The sequence below is a fragment of the Amia ocellicauda genome, unplaced genomic scaffold (genome assembly GCF_036373705.1).
Source record: "Amia ocellicauda isolate fAmiCal2 unplaced genomic scaffold, fAmiCal2.hap1 HAP1_SCAFFOLD_38, whole genome shotgun sequence".
NCBI lineage: Eukaryota > Metazoa > Chordata > Actinopteri > Amiiformes > Amiidae > Amia > Amia ocellicauda.
Window position 1 is genome coordinate 975278 of NW_027102952.1, and position 7579 is coordinate 982856.

A 7579-nucleotide genomic window follows, 5' to 3' on the forward strand; every position below is an offset into this window, starting at 1 on the left:
ACATTTGAGAAATCAATTAGAAATGTTAATCTGTGATTCATAACTCTAGAATGTGTAATATCATTTAGTTTTCTTAAATATAAATGTGTGTTGCATTCAACTGTTTTGTTGATAATTTTAGAAATAAAATCTGTCAACGCCGAGAAATATCTTCTCATTCCTGTTTAACTGTTTAGTCTGAAATTGACACAAGTTAATAGACATTAGATTATTGGTGGCCCTGCCTATCCTTAATCATTGAATAATAATCAGTTAAGGGAAATTGTGGTAACAAATAGGATCTTTCTCGGCACCTAAACGTAAATGAGACTGATATATATATAACGAGAAGTTACCTGACATAAATACTAACCTGCGTAGTTATTTAATGTCTGACTAATAATACTAACGAGAGACTCACCTTCGTCTTACTAACCGGTATTGTAGTCAATGTGTTTATAACCTTTTTTGTTTAACGATTTGTTAAACGGAATGTACGTGCTCTGTGCTGTCATAGCAGTAAGCTGAGAGAGGCTCGTCATGTCATCGCTGAGCTGGCTGGCTGGCTGGCTGGCTCTCTGTGTGTGTGTGTGTGTGTGTCTCTCTGTCTGTCTGTCTGTCTGTCTCTCTCTCTCTCTCTCTCCCTCTCAATTAAATTCATTTGTATTGTCAAAGCAATTGGACATGCATACATACATACATACATATATATGGAAAATAAACAATATGTGTACATCTCTTTCGGCATTAGTGGTGCCCTCACAGATGTGCAAGTTACATGACAGACAGACAGACAGACACACACACACTTTCACACACAGACAGACAGACAGACAGACAGACACACGCATATTATGGGTCTTTGTTGGGTAGTGAAATGGGTAGCATCAGTCGCAGTGTGGGTAATGTCAGGGAGCCAATCATAGTCCCCGTTATTTGCATATCGTGGCGCAAAGCTTTCTGGGAAAAGCAACTTAACACGTTTAGTCATGTATTTGTCCATAGTTTACACATGAGATGAAAGAGACAGTATGACGTATTGAGCACCTAGGATTCCTCATGTGTATGTGAGGGGCAGAGGAACCGGATCCCAAGTGTGCGTCCCAGGTGCTATAGGTTTCAAAGCATGCAGGGGAATAGGCACCCCACCCTGACACCTATAGAAGACTGGATAGGGAGATATAAATAGCAATGGGGAGACTCTTGTACTTGGTGTGGCTCTATCCATATAGTGGGGCCAGCAGCCACTTAGCAGGTGCAGCAATAGAAGCTCAGCCTGGGGAGACTGGATTTAGCATTTCCTCTCCATTTTGATAACTATCCATAATCATTTCTGCAAAATACTTCTATGATACCTATGTATGTTTTTTACTTGTACTATATTATACTATCAAGTATCAGTGTACACATACAATGTGACCTGTTACATTAATACAGAGGCCACGGAAGGCCAGATCACTAATAGCCACTGTCCCCTGATATTACACTTTTTTACAATCACTTTGGCACTCATTTCAGAACCTTGATGTCATTTTTCAAAACTCTAGACACTAAACTCACACCCGATGATCAAAATGCACATTTTTCAAAACTCTAACACTTTTTTACAATTGCTTGGATACAATACACATCAACCTCAGATCATTTGTTCATTGAACTAAAATGACACAACTTACATCAAAGTATTACCATTTCAAAATGCAATTCACACATTACATCTGAGATCACTGTCTATTCATTTCATTACAAAGATCTAACTATCAATTGATACAGCTGCTCAAAATGATAAGTGACTGTTGCATTACTCTTAATGCATAATTTTATGGAAACTGACAAACAATATTCCATGTTTCGATCATGAAAGTTTCAGGATAATGAGATCCATTGACACCAATAACCGAGGAGCATGAACCAGTTGGACTACATTATCTATGGATGTAATATTTCATCATCATTCATCATCATGTAGCACTTTTCCACACCATGTTTTCAGTGTGGAAGGAAAGTTAGAAATTCTTTCTCTAATACCTGTTTTTCTCTCTTGTATACTTAAGAAAGATAAGGTCAAGCTAGAAGGTCAGGCCAGAAGGTAGTTTGATTTCTGTTTGTTATTTACGATGAGAATCTTGGAGACAATGTCAAACAGTATGATTGAAGTGCCTGCTCCCTAATCCATGTGTTGATCTATGAACTCTGTCCTATAATGATATAAATTCTGCTTAGCTAACTTTTAAGATAACATAGTAATGACTTTCTGATTATAACCAGCTCTTTGATTTTTGTGTATAAAAGCTCTGACTGTTAAAATGAAGGCAGAGCGACTTTGGGATCTACTTGAGTCACTGTTCCTCTCCACGCTGCGTGTATTAAAGGCATTGCAACTAACGCTCCAACCTGGTTGAAGATGATTGTTCTTCCACATCAGATTTGACATTACTGTATGTATGCAGGCCCTTGTAATTGCTTTTCCAATACTGCCAACTGGTTATTGATGATTGATTTCACATTGTGGTACGAGTATCGAGTGAAATGAGTGCTATCCACCCCAGCAACACAGTGATAACATGGAGCCGGCAAGTCATCCAGGTCACAATAGAGGTCAAGCAGTGGGAGGAGGAAGACGTGGTGGTCAAAGGAATGGAAGGGGACATGCACCCCTTCTGAGAGGTGGTCGTGGGCCTCGTCATAGAGGAGGGCTTAGGCCTCACCAGAGAGGCAGCCATGGGCCTCGTTTGAGAGGTGTTGGGGGAACGTGGTAGAGGACAAGGCCACGGACCAGACAGCGGCAGCAACAGCAAATAGTGTCCAGTGAAATCCGAGAAATAGTTGTAGAGCATGTTGTAAATCATGGCATGACCATGACTGAGGCAGCTACAATGATTCAATCAAACCTCAGAATCAACTCAGGATCAACTGTGGCCTCAATCATCAGAAATTTCCGTACTGAGAAGCGGCAAGTCTTCAGCATGCACTAAACATTAGGCTACTCTCAATTGTCAAATGACTGTATACTGCATACCAATGTGTAGCACAGAGTATAGTGTGCCTTTTGAAAGAAATGCAGACAGAGTGAAGCAGCTGATGACTGAGTATGTTCAGGTATGTTCAGTTTCAAGATGCCTCTTGTGAAAAATGGTTGTGAGAACCTGAACCAGAACACAGGGCTGATGGAAATTTAGAAGTACAGTAATCAATCCTTTGTTTTGCTTTTTACACTAAGCCAGGTGAGGAACACTGCAGTTGACATTTTACTGTAGTTTTGTTCTTTTTTGTAGCTAATTATTGTTGCATGGATTCAAAGAAACCTATGGTGTGATTTGATTGTATTGCATCAATACATTTCAGATTTTGTTCAATGATTCCACTGTGTCTGTAGTATTCTCTCTACTAGTCCTTTTACAGTGATGTATTTATGTGTAGTACCATAATGAAACATGTATCACATATTTTGTACTACAATATTTAATGATTGTACGAACAACTACACAGTGTAACTATCGGTATCTTCTGTGTTACTATGTTACTATGGTATTTCATGATAAATTAGTTATTTGAACCAACAAGTCTGCAAGTGCAAGGTTTCTTTAAAGATATGAAAGGCTGTCCAATGTTCAAAACATTGTATTGTGCAGTGTTACAAGTGATGACCGTTTTGAGTTTTGTGTCTAGAGTTTTGAAAAATGACATCAAGGTTCTGAAATTAGTGACAAAGTGATTGTAAAAAATTGTATATTCATCCTATTTAATGTGCTCTTTTAAAATGTACTTTTCTTTTTTATGTTGCCATTTCTGTTCTACCAATGTTTCAGTTGTTAGCCAAAGATTGACAGAGTACATCTCATACACACAGGCCAGACAGCAAGGATTTCTTTTTGAAATTCAATTACAAATGCTGCATGAATTCATCAATACGATTAGAGCTCCTGAAAACTCACTTTACAGCATCTCATTAGCAGTGAAAAGAAACCAAGAAAGTTGGGACAGTCGACTGTTTACCACTATGTAACATCACCTTTTCTTTTAATAACACTTATTAAGCACTTGGGCACTGAAGACACCACTTGGTTAAGTTTAGCAAGCGGGATTTTCCCCCATTCATCCATTATGCATTTCCTCAGCTGCGCAACTGCACAGGGCCTTCGTTGTCTTAATTTGCACTTCATAGTGCGCCACACATTCTCAATTCGGAGACAGGTCAGGACTGCAGGCAGGCCATGCTAGCACCCGCACTCTCTGCCTACGCAACCATGCGCTTGAAATCTGGGCAGAATGTGGTTTGGCGTTATCCTGCTGAAAAATGCAGGGACGTCCCTGGAAAAGATGATGTCTGGATGGCAGCATATGTTGCTCCAAAATGTGTACATCTCTTTCTGCAAAAATGGTGCCCTCACAGATGTGCGAGTTACATGACAGACAGACACTCATACACACTGTCACACCCACACACACACACACACTTTCACAGACAGACACATGCACACACACACACACTTTCACAGACACACACACACACACACACACTTTCACAGAGACAGACACACACACACTTACATACATACATACATACATACATACATACATACAGTGAGGGAAAAAAGTATTTGATCCCCTGCTGATTTTGTGCGTTTGCCCACTCACAAAGAAATGATCAGTCTATAATTTTAATGGTAGGTGTATTTTAACAGTGAGAGACAGAATAACAGCCAAAAAATCCAGAAAAACGCATTTCAAAAAAGTTATAAATTGATTTGCATGTTAATGAGGGAAATAAGTATTTGATCCCCTATCAATCAGCAAGATTTCTGGCTCCCAGGTGTCTTTCATACAGGTAACGAGCTGAGATTAGGAGCACTCTCTTAAAGGGAGTGCTCCTAATCTCAGCTCGTTACCTGTATAAAAGACACCTGTCCACAGAAGCAATCAATCAATCAGATTCCAAACTCTCCACCATGGCCAAGACCAAAGAGCTGTCCAAGGATGTCAGGGACAAGATTGTAGACCTACACAAGGCTGGAATGGGCTACAAGACCATCACCAAGCAGCTTGGTGAGAAGGTGACAACAGTTGGTGCGATTATTCGCAAATGGAAGAAACACAAAATAACTGTCAGTCTGGGGCTCCATGCAAGATCTCACCTCGTGGAGTTTCAATGATCATGAGAACGGTGAGGAATCAGCCCAGAACTACATGGGAGGATCTTGTTAATGATCTCAAGGCAAACGTACAAAAACAGCAGGGGATCAAATACTTTTTTCCCCCACTGTACATACATATATATGGAAAAGAAACATTACAAGTATAAATCACAATAAGATGTAATAAAGTACAGATAAACAAAATGTAATAAAATGTGATCTTTTTGCAAATGCAGGGACGTCACTGGAAAAGATGATGTCTGGATGGCAGCATATGTTGCTCCAAAATGTGTACATCTCTTCTGCAAAAATGGTGCCCTCACAGATGTGCGAGTTACATGACAGACAGACAGACAGACACTCACACCCACACACACACACTTTCACAGACAGACAGACATACACACACACACACACACTCACTTTCACACAGAGACAGGCACACACACACACACATACATACATACATACATATGGAAAAGAAACAATACATTTATAAATCACAATAAGATGTAATAAAGTACAGAAAAACTAAATGTAAGAAAATGTGATCTTTAATACACACAAATATGTATGGCTGGTCGGATGCGTCTTGGACTCGGGTTCCTCTTCATTACGTATAACGCTTTTGCCTTTTGCTAAAGCTTTCCGTGGAGGGGATCGTGGGTGAGTTTGTACCATTTTTGGGAGGATCTGCCTTGTTGGGGGGGAGCTGTGATCCAGGTGAACAGCAGATCGGGCATAGGTGGGCATGTGGGCTGAGGAGTAGGAAGGCCGGTCAAGCAAATAAGCTTGCTAAGGTACGCAGCAGCAGCAAGCAGCCCCCCCATCCAGCCAGCCAGCCAGTCTGGCTGGCAGTGACTGAGTGGTTGACAGACGGCAAGCAACGGAATGTACGTGCTCTGTGATGTCATAGCAGTCAGCTGAGAGAGGCTCGTGATGTCATCGCTGAGCTGGCTGGCTGGCTGGCTCTGTGTGTGTGTGTGTGTGTGTGTGTGTCTATGTCTGTCTGTTTTTCTGTTTGTCAGTCTGTCTGTCTGTCTCTCTCTCTCTCCCTCTCAATTCTATTCATTTGTATTGTCAAAGCAATTGGACATACATACATACATACATATATATATATATATATATATATATATATATATATATATATATATATATATATATATATATGTAGCGTAAGGTACACTTTTAAATTTCAATTAAAGAAGTGAATTCATAGTATCACCTTATCACGAATCCTGGAGTCTTGTAGAACTCAATTTCTGTAATAATTGGACGCAGACACCAATTCCAAAGATATAAATTGTCAAATTTATTTAAAAACAAAGACTAAATGTAGCACTACACTAATTATACAAAAGGGAAAAACTAATTAAAATTCAACTCTAGATCAACAAATCAAAGACAAATCACTTCCGTGACCAAATCAAAGACCATGGGATCCCATAGGATAACACACAAATCGTTAAACAAAAAAGGTTATAAACACATTGACTACAATACCGGTTAGTAATTCTAGGAATCACTAAGAAACAGTTGAAAGTGCTAAATTGCAGTTTCAGAAGATGAAAAAAAACTGTAACTGATGGGATATGTAGTACTTTATACTCGAGTGGTCTATGCGATTACACCCTGTTGGTGTTATTAAGAACGCCAAGTACCAGAATGCAGAGCGGGACTGTTTTTTGTGCCGTGACTTGTCGGGGGAAAAAGGCGCAGAAAAAACGGACGAGAAGGTGAAGGTAGTATGGCGGTGATGCACGCGTTGGTGAAGTGGGAAAGCGGGGTCGACAAAGACTCTTATAGCGTGATTCCCACTGCTTGCTTTCGCAATTTTGATTTATTCAGCATTGCTGATGATGACGAAGAGACGACTCGAAACTTCAGAGCAGAGTGGAGAGACACGAACAAACCTCCAAAAGGTGGATGGCCTGTCCATGAAGCGCAGATCATTATGACTGGTAACAATGTTTATTTAAAAAAAAAAACATTAAAGTCTTTACATGCTATTTGATATATACAATCACAGTATATTTGAAATGAATGTTTAAGTTATTAATGTGTTGTACTTCTAACATACTCTTATAACATGGTAGGTGGTGGTGAGGGCGCTAAAACTCGTCATATTTGACTGGCATTTGTAAGAACGATTTATTGTGTGTTGTGCTTTACAATAAAATCCCCCAAATCACAAAATAAATTAAACCAGATATAATTTAACTTCAGTTTTGATTCAGTGTTGGCTGTTCATCTTAATTTGTATGGTCAAAGCACAGTATTTTTATGACAAATAAATATAATCCCCAAATATCTGTGGACATAATGCAGGGTTTTATTTATTTTATTTTTATTTTAGGAAAAGAAGGCGAACTAAGAAGAAAACTTAATGACCTAACAAAAATGCCCTGTCCTAAAATGAAGAGAGTACCTAAACCAAACAAAAAACTTCAAATTTCAGATGA

The 7579-nt window shown here is 39.3% G+C and overlaps 1 non-coding gene across 1 annotated transcript; it reads left to right on the forward strand.

Annotated features, from left to right (window-relative positions):
* Positions 1 to 5708: 5708 nt before the first annotated feature.
* Positions 5709 to 5825, forward strand: LOC136733979 (U5 spliceosomal RNA). The gene has a single exon (XR_010810359.1). It is a non-coding gene; the product is annotated as a U5 spliceosomal RNA (small nuclear RNA).
* Positions 5826 to 7579: the final 1754 nt, after the last annotated feature.